The sequence below is a fragment of the Odontomachus brunneus genome, unplaced genomic scaffold, assembly GCF_010583005.1.
Source record: "Odontomachus brunneus isolate Ranch 3 - 2012 unplaced genomic scaffold, Obru_v1 Obru_scaffold_092, whole genome shotgun sequence".
NCBI lineage: Eukaryota > Metazoa > Arthropoda > Insecta > Hymenoptera > Formicidae > Odontomachus > Odontomachus brunneus.
The window spans coordinates 732796-756114 of record NW_022639542.1 but is presented as its reverse complement, the minus strand read 5'-3'; the positions used below and the strand labels follow the sequence as shown (position 1 = coordinate 756114).

At 49.0% G+C, this 23319-nt stretch overlaps 2 protein-coding genes across 3 annotated transcripts in view; one reads left to right on the top strand and one right to left on the bottom strand.

The window, feature by feature from the left end:
• Window positions 1-23319, top strand: part of LOC116848270 — a 225591-nt gene that overhangs the window by 122770 nt on the left and 79502 nt on the right. The gene's annotated exons all lie outside the window — the stretch shown is intronic.
• The window catches only part of LOC116848284 (mushroom body large-type Kenyon cell-specific protein 1), a 380233-nt gene that overhangs the window by 279162 nt on the left and 77752 nt on the right, over window positions 1-23319 (bottom strand). For both annotated transcript variants that reach the window (XM_032824190.1, XM_032824189.1), the window contains exon 4: window positions 5640-5723. The gene's annotated coding sequence lies outside the window, so the exon portion shown is untranslated. The remainder of the gene's footprint in view (window positions 1-5639; window positions 5724-23319) is intronic.

Genomic DNA, 23319 nt, shown 5'->3' with positions numbered 1-23319 from the left:
AATAACACACTTTTGGATTTGCAGTATTCTCTCACGATTCTTAAAATTTCGCAGAGAGAGAGAAGAAGGGAGAGAGGAAGCCCAGTTTGTCCCAGCGAGATCCGCGTATTTCGCGAGAGCGCGGAAATAAATTGTTGTTAGCCTTGTCGTACATCCGCGGATGTGCGCAACGCAATTATATCGGTGACATTAATCATTCGTCCGCGCCGTTTGCGCGGTCCTTGATCGCGATGAATTATGCACTCGCTCCTCATAAACGGCGAACGAGAGTAAACTCCGATTAGTCTCTCGCACCTGATCCCGTTTTATCTCGCGATCGTGGCAACGGCCTCGCTCGAGAAAGCCGCTGGATCGCGATCGTCGATCGCGCGGGATCGAATGCGGCACACGGCGCGGCGCGGTGCGGCGCATTCATTCGTACGTGCGTTCGCTCGTTCGTCTGATATCTCAATTCCCCGCCGCCTGCGAGAGAGATTCGATATCTCCATTTACGTATAAATATTAATAAACGTCCGGCGCGCGCGCCGTTCTAACGCTCGTGCGTGAGCCGCGATCGCGCGCGCGCGCGCGCGTTCAACGCGTCCTCCCCGCTGCCGGAGAGATCGGGTCTCTTTACGGAATACCGTGAGTGCACGGCGAGGTGAGTTATGCCGGACGTTCTTTTCTTCGTCGCCTCCGCGCTTCCTGTCGCGCTTCGCCACGCGCGGGGAGCGCTGGCACGACGCTTCCGATCGGTCGTTGCGTCCGGAGCCGCTTCGCGAAATGTCTCGGACCGAGAATAACTCCGTACAACCGGTTCAACGCGACTACTGCTCGAGTCGAAAGTTTGATTCCAAATTAACCCTGCTACATTCCGCCGAACTGGACGAACCGATGGAGAAAAACGGTCAAACTTCGAAATTGGTCCTGCAAGTTCGATGGAATTTGCAGGATTTGATGTAGAACACGAGTTTCGACTTGAGTATATCCCACAGAGAAGATTTTATAGTAAAAATTACTGCAGAATTTTATAACACAGATCGACGTTCTACAGTAATTCACTGTCCTTTAATTTAATACATGCTATTTGTTCAGGAATTGAAGTTCGGGAACTAAAATGTGCTATTGAAACACTTGCTGTGTTTCTAGCGAAATCTGCTATGTTTCTGGCGAAATTTATAATATTCCTTAGCAAAATAGACTTTACTGACGATTGTTTGAGATTTATGAGTGTCCATTTTAACGTGCGAGGCAAATTGGGGGGATAGAGTCGAGAATCAAACCTCCCAAAAAATATATACTCATCCTTAGCGAAATCTTCTTATCTTATATTCTTTTAGAAGAATCCTCCTAAGGTCAAATAATAACAGAGTGTTCCACTAAGGATGATCATATTTTCGTGGCGAATAGTTTCCAATTTTCAATCAATTTTTATCGCCGTCTAACGAGAAGCCGCCACTGCTCGGCCCTCAGTATCGGTACTCTTCTGCGACGCTCGAGGAGTGTAACATTAACGACACTTCTTTTAAAGCGGCCACCCCTGCGTGGCTGTAATGTAGCACCCCTCTTCCTCTCGCGCACTGGCTCCCGCGTCCGTCTCCTCGCGTTGCCGTCTTGTTCCTCTCTATTATGAAGGAAAGGCCGACCGAGTGGATGCAGCGCGCGCGCGAAACAGGTGCCAACCGGTTCGAGGAAGCTTCTCCCTGCCAATAAGTGCGCTCACCCTTCTTCTCCCCGCGAGACAGGTGGACCCACGAGAGAGAGAGACCGGTGCATCGTTGACCCTGCACTCGAGACGAGGTCTCGCGACGCGCCGCGGACAATATCGTGGGGAGAACCGAAACGCGAAGCGAAAGTAAATTACGCTACGTCGCATAATCGCCCGGTGTCGCGTTTGCCACCCTTGCGAGCGACACAGCGAAGCAGATGCTACCGCGTTCCCGCGTGTCGTCTTACCACGAGAAAGAAAGAGAGAGAGGGAGGGAGTATCCAAACTATCGTGTGCTCGAAAATAATTCGACAATTACGCGAACGACAACGTGTAACGTTAGTCATTCGTTAATCGAACGCTCCAAATTGCACGGCGTTTATTTTTAACGCTGTCATGAGCACACTGATAGCCCGAGGGAAAGCTTCACCACATTGTTTATCCCTACGTGTATTCCGTGTAATTAACTGAACTAATTGTGATGCACAACTAGAAAATTTTAGTATATGTATATAATTAGCTGGAAGAAGCGCCGTTTTGCGCTATGTGTGATTCTGGCGAAACAACGAGCGCTGTTAAGAATTCTTGTTACCGAGGTGGAGCGCAAGTTTGTGACTCGGCGGGAGCAGTGGCGGGGTCGACGAGACGGACACGCAGTCAGCCAGTCGCGTATCCGCGCGCAAACCATATAATTAATGTAAAAATGCTAACTCCCGCACGGGCGCGGTAATGTTCACGAAAACGTTTTATCGTCATCGGTGATGCGCTTCGTTAAGTATCGAGCGTATTTGTAAATAACGATCGAATATCAAAACCGTATAAGCGGAATTCCCCATGATTCGATTTACATTTGTTACGCCTTCGTTTTCTGGCTCGCGTATCCTACGTATTTGTACACACACACATTGTACACATGTGTATGTGTACGTGTACACACGCGCGCACGACGACCGACGCTCAGTGGACCGACGATGATTCGCATCATCCGAAAATGATTGCCCATGAAAACTTGACGTAGCCGGACGAACGAAAATCAAAATTGTGTACCAATTGCATTCGTAATTGAATTAAAAACTAATTACTTGCTAAACGACGCGGCGCGCATTGCACCTGATACCCAGCGGAGCGGGCCGGGTCAGTATCGGTCATCGCGGGCGAATAATTATCCGTCACAATGATATCCGACCAAATCATCGAGTACCGAAATCGTGTAATCGTCAATCGCCGGCCGTGTAAATAGGTATTCCACCTTAAACAATTCCCCTCATAATAAGCTCGAAATCAATCGAGCACGCTAAAAGTAATTCTAAACAATTACATTGTTGTTGCGCATTAATATAATATGAAGTGCCACCCGCGCCAATTAACAAACATGACGAAACGCAATTTATATTAAATGTTACTGCAACGCCTATATTAGCTTTAATAGACCCGCCACCGAAATGCCACCTTTTTTTTCAATTAAATTTAGCGAATTAATTATTAACCGCGATGTAGCAATAATTATGCATGTTTAATGCGTGCCACGAGCGTTGTCGCGATGCGAGCGTTGTCGCATTGCGAGAATTATTATTAAGATTCGCTCACGTGCCGTCAAATCCTTCGAAAATGCCCGAACTCCTCCCGTGTCGCGAGCGAGTCCAAAGGTGCCGCAAAAATGCGCTGTGCCGTGCGTACATGCGCGAAAAAAAAAAAGAAAGAAAAAGAAAATCCTATCGCGTACAAATAGAAACGCAAAAAGAGGCACACATATACAGCGTTATCCCTTTCCGTTGTTACGAGGGCGAACGACGTTGCTACGCCTACGCTAAAATATTTATAAGGTCACGCTTTCGAGACTGCGCCCACCTCGGTTGAAGAAGTACGGAGAAACGAAGGAATAAATAAATTCATGAAAAAAATGCAGCGCGAACCTAAGTCCCTCCCCCTTTTCCCGACGCAGATAATGCAACACGAGCTGTATATTGCTTTTCTTCCCCTCCCCTCTGCCCCTTGGCCTTATTAGTACGAGGCGAAGTAAACGGCACAACTGAAGTACTCGATTATCAATAAAGCGACAATTTAATTCACGTTATCGCCGAGCGCACGCGAAATTCCCGCCGGTGTGATGATTCGACACCTGTGGCGGTGATTGAAACATTCTTTTCCAGGCCGGCTAGCGTCGGCCGAGTCGTACGCGAAGGCAGAGAGAGAGAGAGAGAGAGAGAGATATGAAGAGAAAAAGATTCTCGAAGAGAACCCGCGGCGGAGATTTCTAACACGCGGACTCCGATAACAACGCGCGCGCAGAAGGTTTCGCGAGCGCGTTATACCTGGCTGGCCGGCTGCTTGCCTGCCTGCCTGCCTGCGTTGGCCGTCGCGTCCGCGATGATGATGGTTCCTCGAGTGGCCCGCGGAGGAAGGTTGGCACGGTGCAATTTTCGCGCGGTGTAAACGGACCTCTCACGTAACACATGCTCCTCACGCACGCACACGCACCACCCTTCCTCTCTCCCTCCGCGACCACGCGCTCGCTACCTTCTCTCCGCGCGCCCATCCTATCTCTCGCCGTCTTCTTCCTCCTCCTCTGCCCTGTGGGCGCGAGAGAAACATCGTCGGTGTGACAATCGCGCGTACACAAGGAGGACGCGGAGCGATGCACTGGGCGGGAGAAGGATGCGATCGGCGTGCACGCGGACGCGCGTGCGACGAGGACGGAGTGAGCCGTTATTTTTATAGCGTTACGGTAGGTTAGAGCCGCGTCCGACCAACCGACGTACCATGCCCAACCTAACCCGGGTTAGTCGGGGCTCTATCTGTCTCTCCTCCCCTCGACGTTGTCCCTCTCTTTTTCTCTCGCCCTGTTCTACGTTCCCCCCTCGTTCTCTCTTTCCCTCTCTCTCTCTCTTTCTCTCCTGCTCACTCGTTCGCTCTCTCCCTCTTCTTTCAAAGCACGCTGCTCTTCTCCCTTCCGCCTGCGAGGCTCCGCGTGCATTTATAATGCACGCAAAATTTCATGCAGAGGCGCTTCGCCTGGCTTCCAATCCTTTGATAACACGCTGTTTGCGTGCGCCCGCGCGCGCGCGCACACGACGCGCACGGTCACACATGTGTGCACGTGAGTGAGTGAGTGAGTGAGTGAGTGAGTGAGTGAACGAGTGAACGAGCGAACGGCCGCGTGTGTTCACGCCGGTCCGGTAGCTCGGTGTGCGCGACTATATTTAAAAGCGCCCGAGAGCACCCGCTGCTGCTGCCCTTCTCGTCTTCCCCCAACCCCGCGTCCCGCGTCCTCTCACCGGCCGCCTGCCTCCGCTCCGGCCCTTCGCTTCCACTCTTTAACTCTTTCCCCCTTCCTCACGTTCTCTCTCGCGAGATGGGCAGCGCGCGACAACTTCCGGTGGCCGGGCAGCACGCTTCCACGATCGAGATGCGTCTCTCTCGCCGAGTGGCTTCTCGAAAAAATATCCCTCTCATGGCAGGCATCGGCCACATGCACACGTTACATCGATATGTAAACACACGTACACACGCACACACATGAGGGGGATGCATGCACACGTAGTAGCATGCACGTGCACGCTTGCGCGCGCGCGCGTACACGTGTGTTAACACGGTGTGAACCGCGGGCTGCCTCTTTTTTTTCTACCTCTCTCTCTCTTTCTCTCTCCTCGCCGATAGCTACTCGCCACCTCCTTTTTGCGATGCGCTCGCACGCACGCGCACACAGGGAGGGCTCGTTGCTTTTTTTCCGCGGCTTTTTGCAGTCTTTTTATAGGCAATGAGCGAGTGGTTAGATGAACTCCGCGCGATAAGCAGGGCGTGGGTAAATTCGAATCACCGCGCTGGTTGCCTGGCTGGGCTCGACTCGCGCCGCGATAAGCGCTGTGGATCGGTTTGGGGGATGCTTTTGACCGTCTCTCGAGGGATATTCTTAGCAAGGATGGCTGATGGTGATGATGATAAGGATGCTTACCGTCTAATTGTACAATCAGGGAGGACACGGCGGGACGGCAGGATCGGCTTTGTCCTTTCCTTCTCAGATAAACGACACATTACTCTGGAAACAAACATATAATAGCGCGTAATAATGAGACGAATGACAGGAGTCTTCAACTATATTGTTTATGTGGGAAATAAAATTAATGATTTAGCGTGTCTGATTGATACGAAAAACGCATGAGATAATGTCGCGCACATGTTACGTCCTCATTGCTCATCTTTCTAAGTCTTCATTTAAAGGGCTATTGTAATCTAACAGCCGCAGCGAAAGATCTCAATCATCATAGAGACAAATCACCAACGACTTTATTTGAAGCTTCAATCTACTCTGATCCGTGGAATGTGTATATCGCTGAATTAATTAACATTATACACATATTGAAGCGCGTTAGCGGATTCACACCGTCGTCTTACGTCTGCCCAAGTGGCGCGCCTTTTGCTAAACACGGAATTTCCGGTAAAATCCGCTATCTTGAGTGTCGGCAGATCATTAATACCTATTAATCTTCCGAGAGACAGAGAGGAGAGCCTGCCATAAATACAAATCTTATTACGAATCTCCCGATGCGTGTGGAGATATTAACGAGACCATGAAACCTCCGTTTCCCGCTGCGAGAGCCGCCACCGCGTTTTATCAAAACGTTCCACGCCACGGCGTGCGTAATCCGCGAGAGTTGAATCGTACGTGGCACGTGTCCGCAGTTGTTCTCCGGCAATTCCGGTCTCACTCTCCCTCTCGTTCCACCTCTCTCTCTCTCTCTGTATCTCTCTCTCTTTCTGTCTGCTTCTCTCTCTCTCTCTCTCTCTCTCTCTCTCTGTTTCTCTCTCTCTTCTACCCTCACCGTTACATCGCAGGACCTCCCACACTATCCGATGGTTCGTCCTCTCGCTCTCTTTCACCCTCTGCGCGTCTCTCTTTCTCTTGCTCATTCAGCACTCACTCACTCTCTATCTCTCTGTTTCCCCGTCTCTTTCAGACCATTGATTGACAAGCGTTTATTTTGTGTTACGAGCGTGTCGATCGATGAAACCCCATCGCTCCGCCGAAATGGAAATGTATATACATATCGGAAATGGCCAATTAATCCCGCACGTGACGCGCGGATTTCGATACTGCCAATGAACCGGACGCGTAAAAAACGGGCCGGCTTTCCGCCGGATTAAAACTGCATCGATGCGTTAAACACAGGCCGCAAAGTTTGTAAACGGGGGGAAAAATGCATAAACCGACCGTGCGTTTTGCGATGTAAAAATCGCAGGTTATCCGTAACAATACGATTCTGCTGTTATTTTGCATTATTTCTTGACTATACTTAATCATCCACAGTGCTAGACCGCTGCATGAAACTCTAATTCGTAAGTACACCGTTCTTAAATAATAAGTATGAGATATATTTTCTCAGAGGGAAACAGAGCACCGCTATCCGAGACATCTGCACGCACGACACTCGCAGCCTCCTCTGTCGAGTCATTTAGTCGAAGTTTCTAAAGTGCAGCTTGGTAGAATATTCCGAGGCACGGCATTGACACTGTAACAAGGCCGCGTGTCTCCCGACACGCTAAGACGTCTCGGAAAACGCGCGACGAGCTACTGCCGCCACCGCCGCCGCCGTCACCACCATCACCGCCGCCGCTGCCGCCGTCGCAACCGTTGAGTTAATTAAGCGCGGGCTCCTCTTAACGTGATTACCGGTGTAACGGCTTTTAATTATTCGCGCACCGGCTCGACGCCGCTGAAATCTCGTACGTTTTCGGCGACTACGACGACCTTCTCTCTCTCTCTCTCTCTTTCTCTTTCAAGACAGAGAAAAAGAATGTCGTCCACGGGGTGTCGGCGATGGAGCGGCTCACCGAGTCACCTAAATTGCTCACTTCTCAATTATTCATCGTTTCTCTCTCTCTCTCTCTCTCTCCCCCCTCTCTCTCTCTCTCTCTCTCTCTCTATCTCTCTCGCTCGCTCACTCGCTCAGCCTCCTCTTTTTCCTCGACACTCGTTCTCCTGGTCCGCGCTCGCTCGCCGACACTCTTCACACTACCGACACCGTTTCCGTCAGCGCCCCTTCCCCACCCTCGATCACCGCTCGCCCAGCTAGGCAGCAGCTTCCCCATCCTCTTCTACCGCCACCTCCACCTCCTCTCGTTATTTCCCTCGTTCTCCCGGAATTGAAGTGTACCACCTACACCCGCGACGGCCTACCTCCATTATGCATCGGCCTCGACAACGACGACCACGACCACGACGACGACGACGACCGCGACGACGACGACGACGACGACGACGACGATGACGACGACGGTCACGACGACGACGACGTCGACGACGACGACGACGACGACGACGACGACAGGAGGGACCTCAATGCAAAACACGCCGACATTTAATTCAGTTCAGTTCAGCGCCGCGGTATTTCGCGTGGCGGCGGCGGCGACGGCGGCAGAGGTGGTGGCGACGGCTCGCGTCGTGATGTTCCATTAAAACCCGAGACAATAACTTGACAGGTCTGATCGGCACGTCTCCAGCTCCTCTCCGGCTTCGTGCACACGCCGCGGCAGCTGCTCTCTGCCGTTATAACAGAAGAGCGGAGGCTGCCGCTGTCTGCCGAGAAACTGACTTCCGGCCTCCGACCGCCATCGACTCTCGCGGCCGGATTAAGAGATCCTAGAAAGAGAGCGAGAGAGAGAGAGAGAGAGAGAGAGAGAGAGAGAGAGAGAGAGAAAGAGAGACAAGGACGACTATGTGACGGTGAGCGAAACGTTTAGTTTAGTTTCGAGTGTGTCGCTCAACGCGCGCGCGTTTTGTCGTACGTTTGCCGACCGGTTTTGTTCTACGGCCGACCACGAACCAGGTCAGCGATTTCGAGCGAGCACGAGCCTTTTGACAAGGGAAACGAACCAATTAACCCTTTGAGGACGAACATTGCGAATTCGCTGGAAATCGGTACAACTCGCCTGTATTTCGACGACAGCCTAAAGAATATGTCGTTATTAGCTGTGCGATACTGACGATACATAGTACACCGCGGCGAATGCGTGTCCACCGGGCAAACTTGTCCGTTTCCGATGAAGGGATCATCATTTATTTTTCTTCTTTTCTTTTTAAGAATCGCAATTTTGCGAAATATAAAGAAGCGAGGACCGCTTCACGCGTGCGTTTGTCGTTCAAACGTTTAAAGTAATCCGCTGCGGCGAAGACTTTCATCTCGTCCCACATTTCCTGAATTCCTCTCTTTAATTAAAAGGAATACGGCTTCGTGAAAAAAAAAAAAGAGCGGGAGAGAGCGTAGGAGGGAAAGAGAGAGAGAGAGAGAAAGAAACATGTTTCCTCAGACGCAGGCGGCGCCAATTAAAGTGCGCGTTCGCGCATTATAAATACGGTAGTAATCGCACTTAAAAATTCTAACGTCTGGCCCGGCAAGCGGCTCGAAGCGCGCTATGAGACGACGGGACGAGGGGTGGGCGTCGGCTTGGACTTTGGCGCGACGCAAATGAATTTTCAAGTGGCGCTCGGAATTCCAGAGTGCGCGTGAAGTGCAAAGCCTCGAGCTAGAGAGGAGAGCTAGTTAGCCGCGAACGCGATTAACAATCTCCACGATTTTTGATGAGAGCCGCGATGCGCCTTCCGCTCATCGGGACACTCCCTTATATATTCGCCCTGCGCCGCATAACGTTCGCCGCGTTACCGTCGATCGTTGTGTGGTCGCGCACGGGAAATATCACACGTCAGCCGCGCGGCTCCGCAATTTGTTATAATCGGCACGAGGCTCCAGAATTCTCCGTTCGTGCCGCTCGCGCGGCCGGGAAACGTAACGACGAGAAGCGCGAAATGTATAGCTGTTTGTGACGGGAACGGCCGGCATGTATCATCCGGATATTTCGATCTCGAGAATCGTCCGTCTCTTCCAGAAATAACTCGAGCTCGAGGGACCTTTGTCACAGTCGCGGGTAACGATTCGCGATATCTCAGCCGATCGGCTGCGTACCGCGCGCGAATACCACAAGTGAGCATACACATACACGGGGAAGAAGCGCGCCGAGCGTGAAATGAAAGTCTCCTCGGATCTCGATTTCAGATGACCCACTCAAACGGGCGGGACGGCTGCGCTCCTTAAAAGCGGCGAATTCCGCGATTCAAACACAGCGGATACGAGAGAGAAAGAAAGAGAGAGAAAGAGAGAGAAAGATTGGCCGGGAGCATTTCGAGAAAGCGCGATCGCTCCGTGAATAAAACGCCGATATTCTGCCGCGAGCCGCAAATTAGGTGGACGGTTAATTACGCGACGAGCTTGTAATCGCTCGATGTAGACTCCGCGCGTCCTAAATTGTAATAACATATTTCCAATAATTGATATTTAATGATAATTTGCTGCCGGTAATTTATTATTTACCGTTACACAAGTTGACCCCGACAACATTACGCCTTCCAGTGTCGCTCGCATTCGGCTGTTGTTGTAACGGCACAAAATACACGCACATATCCGTGTGTTGACACGATCGATACAATTTTCTCTGGCCGGACTAATGAATTTACGGAGAGTTTTGCTTGTTTTGGAGAAATAATTCAGCGACGTTCGCTCACTCATATTCGTATCAGTGATAAAATATAAGTACATACGATTATACTCATAAAGAAGGCAAATGAGAACAACAGAGAGAAAGAAGATATTTGGGAATTGATAACCCTTTATTCGGTAGACCTAAAGAAATGTAAGGGAGAAAATTCTTGAGTATTTGAATGAAGTAAATGATGTCTCCTGAATGTAGTCGTAACATGTTGCAAACATATTTTCAACAATTTTTGTCACCCCCACAGGCAAAAATCGAAACTACTGAAACAAACAGAATAGAAGTAACCAGATGTTGTTTCGGAACAACAGGGCTAAATAAATGCGTCTTGTATCTATTATTTCTGCATATAGCTCATGAGAAAATCAATGTTGCTTGACAGCAACATTAGCAAAGAAAGGATTGAATTGAAAAAGAGATTACTACATGGCCTTAATCACACTCGAAACGACATTTCGCCCATTACGTGCTCGCTCCCTAACAGGAGCTTCGTTTACCATCGCGACACAACTCGTCCATCTGATAATCCCCACAACAAGTGGATAAAGTCAACATTAATCCGAAAGGGCTTCAACGGTACTTGAACGCGCAAGGGCATCACCCTCGCGAGAAGAGCAAGGAAAATGCAGAAACGTGAGCGTGACGATATCTCACGCATATGGGTCATGGACCCTCCGCGGCAATCTCGTCCTGCCTCCTCGTCGTAATCTTCGTCCTCTGTTCCTCCCCACGGGAGAGAGAGAGAGAGAGAGCAGAGTCGTAGGAGCTGTGACGTTCATGTTTTTCTCTCGACGAAATAATTTCCCGGAAAATTAACGTCCGCGGGCACGCGCGGAGCCGTAACGCCACGCGTATGCGTCGCGTTGATAAATAGGAAGAGCGAGCGGTGGATCGGCGCGCGCTCGTAAGAGGAGAAAAAGGAAGGTTCGAGGGTGCAGCGGCGAATGCAACAGAGGGAGAGAAAGACAGGGAAATAGAGAGAGAGACGGAGAGGGAGGGAGAGAGAGAGAGGGAAGCAACGCGGAAGACCGCGCGAGAAGACGCGAGGGCGAGAAAGTAAGAGCGAAATGGAGACAGGAAGCGTGCGAAAGAGGCGGCGGAGACACACACACACACACAGGGGAGAGAGAAAGAAAAGAGGCGAGAGAAGGAGCGTGAGGTGACACGCGCGGGGGGAGCACGCGTGGAATAGAGGACGGCGAGAACGAGAGACAGAGAGACAGAGATGTAAAGAGAGCGCGAGGGTGACGATGTACGCGGGAGGGTTGCCGCAGGGCGAGGGGTGGCGGTAGGGTGAGGACGCAGAGGGAAGGAGAAAGGGAGACAGATAGATAGGAGAGAGAGGGGGCGCGGGACTGGAACGAGGAGACAACGGGGGCCGCACGGCGTTATAAGATCGATAGCTGATGTGATACCAACCCAACCCAAGCCGACCCAACTGAACCCAGTCCGACCCGCGGTTCGTTCACCCCCGCGGCGTATTCGCGCCATTATCTGTTCCAAATGTCGTCGTCGACGGCAGCGACGGCGGAGGCGGTGGCGCGGCGGCGGCAGCGACGGCGGCATCGCTCCGCTTCGTATCGCAGCGCGGCGTATCCGCCTTCCTTCGCCCAAACCGACCGCGCGCGGCCGGTCGACGGCGCACCCTCTACTCCTCAACCACCCTGCGCGGGGGTGAGGGTGCCTCTCTCCCCTGGTACCTCTCGCGAGGCGGCGCGAAGCGGCCGCGTAAACGCGAGAGCTGGCTCTCTTTCGGTTCCTTTCTCTCTCTTTCCTCCATCTCCACTCCCGCTTCTCCACCCCATCCCTCGGTCCCATTCCCCCTCCGCAATCTTCTTCGTTTTTAAGGTTATGCGTTCGTCGTGCATTATGGCGTTCCGGTGCTCGACTACACCGTTTTACGAATCCCCGATCCTATCGCTTCCCCTCTTCGACCCTCCTCTCTCACCCTCTCACGCAGCTCCCTCAACAATGTTACGATTTCCGCCTCGTTTCGTTTCCGTTTCGCGAGTCGCGGATGCTTAATCTCGAGCCGCCGTCTTGGAAATTCGAGTGGATTTAGCCTAATCGGGGGCTCCCAACGATGCTCCTTATTGCAATTTTCCCGAGACTCGCGTTTCCATCGAAAGCCAAAGATCGAGCGTCATCTGTGACTGTGACTGAGAGAAATACGCAAATGAAAAGACAAAAATTGTATCTCGTCTCGGTCAATATCATTCGTACGGATTTCTATGACCGACTGTGTCGCGTTTCTGTATTCAAAACGCGCACGATCCATCAGCGCTGAACGCTGTTTCGCCCTGCGAGTCAGAACCGATGTATTTCGGCGGCCAACTGCCACGCGAAAACTGCACTATCCCCGATTTTATGCCCGATGCACGCCGTGTCGTTGACGTTTCTGTGTTGCCTCTTATGCGGGTATGCGCACCTACACACGCGTATAACCGGTGCAGTTGCAGTGGTAGTGCATTCTGAGGATGGTGTGTATAGGACGGAGTGGGTGCGCGCTCGCGCGAGTCGTGCGTCCGTTTCTCGTAAATCGATAATCGATACTATAATAATTCCTAACGCACGACACCAGTACAGCCTCGGCGCGGCCGTAATTATTTTTTAATATCGATCACGGCGATTCGACCGTCGCGCATAATTGGCGACGATATTAGCGTTTTACGATGCGCCCGGCGAACGACGGTTGAGCCCGTTCTTCCTTACAGTCGAACGTAAAATTGAATTCCTGTACGAGCAGTTTTACATCGCTTATGGCGGCGCCTTCAGCGGCGCGAAAGCGACGTCCCGAAGAAAATGCCGATGCACTCGGCGTGCTCGGGATGCTTTTCTCGTGAAGCTTGCAATTTTGTAACTCGATCGGCTTCTTTGCCAGACGACCTGTAATTCCACACCTTAACTACGCATTACTTTTGCGCGTACGAAAGCAAAAAGATACGTTGGCTTTATGCATCGACTCGACTTTTGGTCACGTTGCTCCTTCAACCTCGACATCTCTGGTCAGCCCATATTTTTCTCGCCCTTTGAATAATACAAAAACAATTACACCGTATCTCAAAGGGGAGGAGGGGGAGAATTAAATGCGGATAGAAATACGTCGAAAAGAAGCGAAATATCGCGGAATTTTTATTTCTTTCTTTTCCACTTCAACGTAAGCTGCGTGGAGTAGCAATCGTCGTGTAGAGAGAATCACGCAACCGGCGTTCGCTGTAGCACTCACCAGTTTTCGGCATCCTTGTTCGGATCATACCAATTATTTATCAGTTGTTATTTGTTACTCACACATATTCGTTTTCTCTTAATTCCCATACATTTTACACTTGCGCAAAAATGCCGAAAACAGGTAAAGTATCAACTGCTGGACGTTCTCCCTCATTCGGATTACACGCACATTAAGCTGTAAGTATTTCATTTGAGCGGCAGGAGGATCGTACTAACGGCGACGACTAGTACATGTCACGTGTCACGCATACGGAGAACGATCGTGCACACACAAGTTGCGGTGCTGCCGTACGTGTGGATCCCCGACCGCGCACACACACCAGTGACAGCCGTCGCTGAGATTTCACGTCGATTAAGACGAGAGAGGTAATCAACGTCGTGCCCCATTAGTACTTTCTACGTTATTCTGCACGCAGAAAAATGCATACTGCATTCAAATAGATGTTGCTTGCTTCAAGTACTTCATACGTTTATTTATCCGCAATTCTATCACAAGAGTTTACTATCAAGCATCAAATTTGTTTAAAATATATTCCGAGTCCTAGTAAGTTTAGCATTTTAATCGAGAATATGAGATTAAAACAAAAGTTCGATTTGCTTGCTATACAGAACCGAATCAACTTTCTCTTCGATAAAATTCTACTATATTCTACAAAATTCTACAATATTCTTGTAAAGGAAATATATTCCTCTTTTAGATACATGATGATGAACTTTTATGAAATTTGCGATAGATATACTTTAAGATTATTATCAAAAGAATATATTCTTCGTTGAAAATAAGCAATATTCACAAAAGAAGTAAAGTAAACGGAATAAACGCTTTTCCTAGCAGCAGAATACAATTTTTCTTTGTGTAGTAAAAGCGGATCTGCTTTGAGGAACGTGAATTTAGTATCTTTTTTTCGGAATTTATAGAACTTTCGATTCTTCAGTTATTTAAAAAAAAATGTTTAGTATTTGCGACTATAATCACACGGAGGAACAATTCTTACAAATTACGGTCGCCAAACCTATTATTTTATTAAATTCTGCTATAATATTAGTGACAATAATTTCATACGCGTATCACTACTACCATTTATCACAAAAAATACGATCGGGTACGTTCGATATTAAAAAATAACTATAATTTTAACAATATCATTCCTTTCTCCCAATGAGACAATTGGAAATGTAGCTTAAAACAGCGGCGATTGGCTTGAGTTTTTGCATGATCGTGTGAAAATATATCGACGATTAATAACTGGAGCATTTTTAGTTTTGTTTTTCATATCTAATCTAATTTGTACTTTCTGAGTTGGATATTAGAGATGACGAACGTGTTGGAACTTACCAGAGTAAGTCCGAATCTCGACTTATTTAAACTCTAACAAGACATTACAGTTCTCTCCAACTAACGTTGATCAAAGTTGGATTAATATGATAATCATAAATTCGGGAAGTCATAGTACTCATCATCGGAATTATATACAGAATTAAACGTCAATTCGAGACGACTGTATTACCGTCTAAGTTTACTGCCGAGTTACGCTGTCCTCTGATCTAGCGCTGAATGAACAAAAGCACGTTACAAGACACAAATGCGTCGCACGGTAAACGGCCAATGCGCGAGTCAAGAAAAGGGAAAGAAGTTTCGCTGCGTTCGCGCGGCGCGACAGGAAATTAAATCGGAACTGTCCCGATATAATGTGGCTGTGGTATCAGATTTAGATGCGAATATATACCGCAAGATCAAATTCGCGCGACGCGCCTACCAAATTTAATTTCACTGGATGGAACTTGGTTGTGACGATGCAGAGCCGCGGTTCGGCGATTCTCTGTCGTATTTAGCAAATTTAAAACGTTCTGGCTCTTTCGTGTCCTTCAAGATCCATTTCTTCCAACAGTGAAGTCGCACATATGATCACGAATGATCTCATTATGATTAAACAGACATTGTCCCGTTCTGAAGTATCGAATTGCTACAAGTAATTTCAAATTTCATTCGAATGAAACGATTGTACTTTTATGTTGTTATAATTTTGCGAAACAATATCTGCGGGGTATTGATCATTGTTTCATTCAAGATATTATTTTCTAAAATTATAACGATATAAAATAGTTTTATTTTTTCTAAATAGAAACTAAGTGAAAATTCTCTGTTACCGCAATTTAAAACATTCGTCTAAGCATTCAGTTATGTTAAAATTTATATGCAATAATTAATTAATAGGTTAATAGTTAAGCAGGAATGATCCAACCCAAGAAATTATGAGTTTCGAGTTTTTATCTTATCAATAGATGGTTTATACCTCTTTCTGTATAAAACAAAAAAGATCCAAGCCTTATGGGCGTTTGAAGTTAATTGAAAAAAAACAGTTCTCATTTTCTACTAGTTGTGCTATTTTTTACTAATTGTGTCCTTTTTGTTCAGTTTTTAAGGGTCAAGCTTATCAATGAATAACTATGGAGAGAGGAAAATTTACCACATTTGACTTGTTGAAGGATTGCGGAGAACCTTAATGTCGTCTTTTCAAATCGTGTATCAAATTTTTATCTTCATTTTTTTCAAAACGTACTCCACGTGATCATTCTTGCGTAACAATTGAGAACAGTTGACTGGATGGAAACTCCCTATAGGAATCTTTCCGTTCTTACAAACGAGTTTTTCATCGGTTCCTTATTTTAACTGCGGCAACGGAAAATTCAGTTACATCAACGGAATTGTTTGTTCCGTGTGAAGCGCGCGATCTGAAATTACTTATCGCACAAGTCAATATTTAAAATTCAAGAGAGGGAGAGGGTAATTGGAATTGAAGAATATAATTAATGCTCGGAGAGAGCGTAGAATTTCCTCGGGACGCGGCATCGTGAGCTCGGCGTCCCGGAAGCTTAAAATTGATTCCCAGGTCGAAATCATTTGCCGCTTGTTAATAGACAAAACCGCGGTAACGTGTAAACCCTTGTAAACGTACGCGGCATGTCTATGGCCGGGACACACCGACAGGCGGGGTTAACCAACTCCCGGGGTTAGCAATTCGTTGTCCGTTTCTGGATTGTAGCTCTACCTATATTATGTATAGCGGAGAAGGTAAATTTAGTTAACCAGGGTTAGAGCGCTAACCCACCTTGTTGCAACCGACCCTATGCCCGCCGCTGTTTGACAGCGAACACGAATTAGGGCAACATTATTATCGGATGTTCCGAAACTAACGAAACGACGGTGTAATACCGAGGAAAACTTTGTGTGTTGCACGTACACGCGTGTGCGTGTTGTCCATGTAAAACGGCCGAATCGAACGAGCCGGCGAATAATTCAGCCACTCGGCGCGGTGACTTCTCCAGGCTCAATCACTTTCTAACGAAGCCGCGCACGACGAATGCGTGACGCTAAAACGTCAGTGTTAATGTCGCTCTGCGATCACGGCGAGAGGACGATGGCGCGGAACAGAAGTCGAATGCGTTCCGCGAATTTTTGCGAGAGGCGCGGAAGGCGCGCCGAGTTTGATTAGTTTCCACGCGGATTCGCTCCCTCTCGCCCTTCCTGCCGCCCACCCTCTGGGAAACAGCGAGAAACTAATAAAGCGTACGAACGCCGGCTTTCGGCGTCGCGTCACTTCGCGTCGGTGCGCCTCACACGAAACGCGACACCGCATCTTCCGCGACTCTTACAAAAGTTTCCCGTAACAAGGAGCGCGCTTGTAGCCGTAACAGTAGTAAATCCTGCTTCGAGAGACAGACACGGTTCTGTCTCGCGCGTCCCCGTGTATCCGCGTCCGAGTGTCTCTCCCTTGTAACCACCGTTATACCGTCCGGTACGTATTCGCGCGCATCGCGAATACAGCGTCTCGACATCTTGCCAGCGCGAGGGGGTACGGCGTTTTATAGTTACACGAATCGCATCCGTCGGTCCGGTTGCGAATAAAAACAGCGACGAGGGAGATAAGGCGCGCGGGCGCGCGTTGTTTTATGGCGAATTATACCCGGGGGATATTAAATATCTTATTACGCGCTACGCTCTTAAAAGGGGAAACTTTTGTTACCGTCTTTCCGCCCGTGGATGCGCGCAGAAGTGAGCGAGCGAGCGAGCGAGCAAGGAGTGCGGAGCAGAGTAGAGCAGAGCAGAGCAGAACGGACGCTCGCAGAGCGAGCGTTCGCTCGTTATGCGCGGGTCGCGTAATATTTCGCAGCGGCACTGGGTCGGTCCTCCCAGGCGAGAAAGGGTTTCGCGGAATTAAAATAGTTTTTATGGAATGTTTAAAAGAACCCGAGACGCATTTTCCGTCGGCGCTTCCAGAGTTCCGCGGTTAATTAAATCACGCGAATTTATCCGCTGCGACTCGAAAATCTTCGTGTTCAGAAGTCCAATTAGAGAATTTACTGGGAACACGGTCCGCCTCTCTGACGCGCAACTTTCGCTTCACCTAGGCGATACGTTTAATTTCAGGCGGGATTTTCTGACGAAGGAGGCGCCTGCATTTTCTGCGACTGCATTTGTATACGCTGTTCTCTTGTCGATATCGCGTTAAGTCGTCATGGTATCGTATATAATCATCGGTCGCACCTCGCGACAATTACATCCCACGGAGAGCGAGTTTCCGAGGAGCCTTTGCGCCCGTCACGTTTATACGTCGAGTTCCAAAGCTCTTCGTAACTCGTTTTCTATTGACAAAACGAGCCGGCGTCTTGGTTGATCCCGGGCGCGCGAGCAAACCCAGACAGAAGTTTCTGGTTACGATGGATTTAACACCTGTGAAGGAAGGAGTTTCCGCGCTAATAACAACCTGCGGCAGCCGCCGAAACAGTCCTGAAAATTTATGATGCGTATTAAATCCGTAGACCGCAAACGGCTCCGCGCCGACGGTCACGACTACAAGTACAGAGAGTTACTGCGAGTGTTCGACGCTGAAATATATTCCACGAAGATTTCGAGCGCGTTCGATTGACCGCCGGTGACCCTCATTCGCGACAGAATATTTCTCTATTCAATTTTTCGTCAAATTTTCACACGCGATGTCCGATGAAACAAACAGCCTACCACCAAGCGCGGAGAATTTAAAGACCAAAGTAGACTAATTTATTGTCCAAAGTAGACTAATTTACGAGTAATACTAATACTATACCTCGCAATATACTGGCAATAAAAAAATGTTGAAAAGCGCGCAGTAGGTAAAAAAAAAACTGCCAAGAGAACCAATCGCGCCGATCACGAGACGATTGTCAAGCGCAATCGGATGTGCCGAATAACGCCAATGGCTCCCAACAACGTCGCTCTTAGCCTGTATCCTCGTCCGCGCCTTATCTCGCTGCGCGATCAAGCCCGGTGCACGGAACCTCCTTCTGTACGCGTACTTCCGGCGGACGCCTAAATTTAGGCCTCGCGCAGCCCCGCGTTAGATACTCAGCCTCGTACAGGCTGCAGTCAGGCAAACTAACTCGACGTTCTCACTCACTCACTTCGCTCGCGCTCCTTCTCTCTCTCTCTCTCTCTCTCTCTCTTTCTCTCTCCCTCCCTCTCTCTATCTGTCCATCCTTCTTTCTTGCCCTCTTTCTCTTCTCTGCCCTCCTCGCCGCCCGCTACGTACGTGTAGGAAAGGGAGGAAAGGGAGACAGAGAGAGGGGGGCAATGAAGAGTGTACCTACACGCCGTCCGGCCGGCTGGCAGGTTTACAAGGAAGGCAAAGGCAAGGCAAAGCCGGGCAGGTAGAAGGCAGCCTTCCCCGGTGTTGAAGAGAGCCTACGATACACACCGTCACGCATTCACCCTCGTCCGATCCCAGACCTGCCTGAACTCTTTTTCCCTTAGTCCCTTCCCGACCCTCTCCCGCCCGACCCCTTTCCTCCACCTTCCTGTCCCCTCGGCACCCGCGCGTCATCCAGCCGGCCTGCCCGCCTGGTTGCTCGCTCGTTTGTTCGCTCGCTCGCTTGTTCGCTCGCTTCCACCACGAGCACGAGCACCACCACCACCAGCACCGCCACCACCACCACCACCACCGGCACCAGCACCAGCAGCACCACCACCGTCATCGGTACACACCACCTTTCTCTCACTCCTCATCCACCTTCACGACCCTTCGTTCTCGGGGGCCCCCTCCGGCACCCCACTCACGCACAGGCTCAGGGATCTCCGGAATCCCCTCGCCCGCACTCGTCGCCTCAGTCGTCGGTTGCACGGCGAGCCGTACGTGCCGTCTAGCCCCTCTTCCCCGTGTGCACTCTTCCTCCACCTCTTCCTCCTCCTTCTCCTCTTTCTCCTCCTCTTCCTTCTCTCTACCACGTTTCTACTAACCCTCCCTCTCCTCTTCCTCCTCCTTCGCCCTTCGTCCTCCTACCCGCCAGTTTCTCTCCGCTCTCCTCTCGCCCAAAGTCACTCACTCACTCACTCACTCACTCACTCTCTCTCTCTCTTTCTCTCTCCCTCTCTTTCTCTCACTCTCACTCTTTCTCCTGCTCGCGCGCGGCCCTGCGCCCAGGGGTGAACGAACCTACTAAATGACGGCCATGAAAACAGCCGAAGCTCGGGCACGAAGGATGAAGGAAGGCACGGACCGAAGACGCGGGGAGATTTCCTCCTCCCCCCCTCGGCCCACCTCGAGCGCGACCCACCCCGCCTCCTTCTTCCTCCGGGCCCTCTCGACGTTCTTTCTATCTTCCGTCCTTTCCTTCTCGTTCCGCGAACTCTTTCACACTCTTTCGTTCATTCCTTTGCCTTCTGTTCCTCCACTTCCCCTCCTTCTCCCGTCCATCTCCTCCGCCCGTTCTCGCGCTATCTCTTGCTCTTTCTCTCTATTCTACTTTCTTCCATCTCGTTCAATCTTCCAACTCGACTAGACGCTCTCTCCTCTCACTTGTTCTCCCCCGCCCGTTCCCCCGTTCCCTCCCCTCGCCTTTCTACATTCTTTCGCTACGCATTCTCGTACGTTACCGCGACACCGTCGTAACGACGAATTGTATCGATATGAATACGCGTGGAACGCGCGGAGGGAGGTGGATCTTGAAGATGACGCGGTTGCTCTAAGATGAAAGCCGATTGAGTGAGAGCTGATGAGGAGGAGAAACAAAAGTTTACATCTGCGAGAGAGACAGAGTCTACCAGTGCTTATACGAACAGTGCGGTTTACGACTAGTGTAACGTACCTAGGTAAACCTTCAAAGCAAAGTCATTTTAACTATGAGGGTCTATGCAAACATGGAGATTGCGAGAGTTGATATCCCCACATCGTATCCGACTTCGGGATGTTAATTCCGCGTGTGTCGAGCATTCGTTACGATAATCAAGTCAACGAATACAGAGGGGGTGTGTCTCTTTTCTTTTTCTTTTACGAGAGAACACATTTCCGTTTCGCCGGATATATTTATTGATATAACATACCCTGTGCCTGTGTATATGTGATTAAAACTCACGCTTTGCAAATGCGCTCGTTGAAATGCGCCTGGAGGCAAGTCGTGTCTATTTGTTGGAACGAGAAGTTCCGTATATTTTTCGCGAAAAAACGAAACCGCCGCGGCCGGATGGGAAGTAAGCGAAACCGTACGAAACGCGGACAACTTTGGCTACGCTCGATACGCGGCGCGAAGCCGGACGTCGCCATCAAGCGAACGGTGGCGATAAATTAGCCGCCATTAGCCCCGACTGCTATTTCGGCGAAGGAGCGAGCATACAGGATGGGGGAGGAAAATTAGCCGCGATAAAGGGTACTCGAGGAAGCGCACGCACAGTAGAAGAAGGGACAAAGATAAAGAGAAGGCGACTGGCGAAGCGAGGAACGCGCCACTGCGATTGCTACTCGATGATTGCGCACGAAAATTGCATATTCCACTCGTTGGTGGTCATTAAATCCGTTCTCTTCCCGAGTTGAGGTTCTCGTGCGTCCTGCACTGTTTATACCGCGATTGCGGACACTCGCTCATGTCGCTTCCAAAGAGATGTTTCAACGTGTGTCAAAACAATAAATATCAATCGTAAAATAAACCGAGAGGTAACTCGAACCATTTCCGCTTTTTGAAATTGAAAACAGTTCCGTCTATTTTTCCAAGGTGTTCCGCGTACGCACGACGGATATATTAATATTTTGCGCAAAACAATCGGTTGGAAATCGCGCGCGGTAATCCCACGAGAAAGCAAATAGGCACTTGGACGGCCAACGTCGAACTCTGGAGAGTCGCGGCTGACGACTTCGTCGTCAGCGTGGCGCTTCTCAGACTCGGCCGACTACCCTCTAATAACGCGTCGTGTGCCGGAAGGAGTTGCCGCCGGAAGTTCGATTCTCAGGATCGATTCCGTATGCCGTCGGTGCGTAGACGACACGAGAGGAGGACGGAAGGAACGCGACCGGCGTTTACGAGTCGCGCGATGCTCGACTCCGAGACAGATTCGGAGAGTGCGCGGCGCGATCACGTCGTTAGGCTGACTCGCGTGTAGGAATGTAATTAGGCGCGTGATATAGATATGGTAATACATCGCGCGCATAATTACGTATCATCGTGGGCCGCATACTGCATTCGGATGCGGATCGTGGAATTCGAACTCGCGCGAAATTTCCAAGCGCTTGGCGCGCGACGCGCGGAAAGTATTAATTACCGGTATCGCGAAATATATGTATGATATCGCGTAATTTCATACGGTTTTCCGCTCGACACGATGTTATCGTTCAATGTTGTATGCCGGTGAGTTGAGGTATCGATAGGTGTACAGTTTGTTTTCGTGTCGCTTATGAATTCATCGTATCCTACTAGAGATTTATCCCATCGGTTTCACGAAGATGATATTACTGTGTTCTAACTATTAATAAGATCTCGATTACTTCGTCGTGTTACAAGGGGAGAATATAATATTATAGTTTTTCTTTTTTTTAAATAAATTGCTTTCAATTTTACTAGATTTCTAGTGCCGTAGGAATAGATTGACAATAAAATCTAGTTTGTTAAGGAATATAGGAATAAATTTTTCGTTAGAAGGATAGAAAACTTTTTAACAGCATATAGAAAATGAAAGGATGGCAAATTACAAGATTCTACAGCAATTTCTACTATAAAATTCTCGCCGTATATATGATTTATCAAGATCCGATAACATCATCTGAGAGAATATTGAGAGAAAAATATCTAAGAAATAAAAAAAAATTCTGATAAACTGGGTTAATAACATATTTACTGGATATATTTACTTACACTAACATATACAAAATATTTTTCAAATAAGAAAATCTATATTTTCTTAAAACGTTAGCTTTTCATAAAAACAATTGTTTATTCTGTTTAAATAAAATAATTAAAATTTAAGTAAATTTAAAACTTAAAAATTTATTTATATTCACCAAATAGATCTTTTTTATTTTTCACATATTTTTTCTCTCAAATATGTGCAAACCAGAGAACTAATATCAAGGGATAAATTTCTAATCGAGCAATTTGTATATATTTTCCTATCGAATCATTCGCGTTTCTTCTGCTCTACGCAATGCTGACTAACATGTACGAGCGTAGGGAACTATCCGTAAAAATAAATCACTAGACGATCGTATCGGTCAATTCAGCGAAGAGTGTTGAACACACGTCTCGACATCACGTTTTCTCACGATGAACTCGTCAGGGTGAGCGAACGTCGTCGCGCGATATCGCCGATACAACATGACACGTTTCGAGAGGAGAGGTTTGTTTAGAGTCGCGAACACGCGCACCGCACCCGATCGCAAAAAATCGGGTTATCGTAGCCGGGGCCGGCATGCCCGTGCCTTTCAATTCCACGAGAGACGGCGGTGGGCTTCGGGTTTCGCGTCGTAAAACCAGACCGGGCCGCGCACCGATCCTCTCTCTCTCCCTTCTCCCTTTCTCGCTCTCTCTCTCTCTCTCTCTCTCTCTCTCTCTCTCTCTCTCTCTCT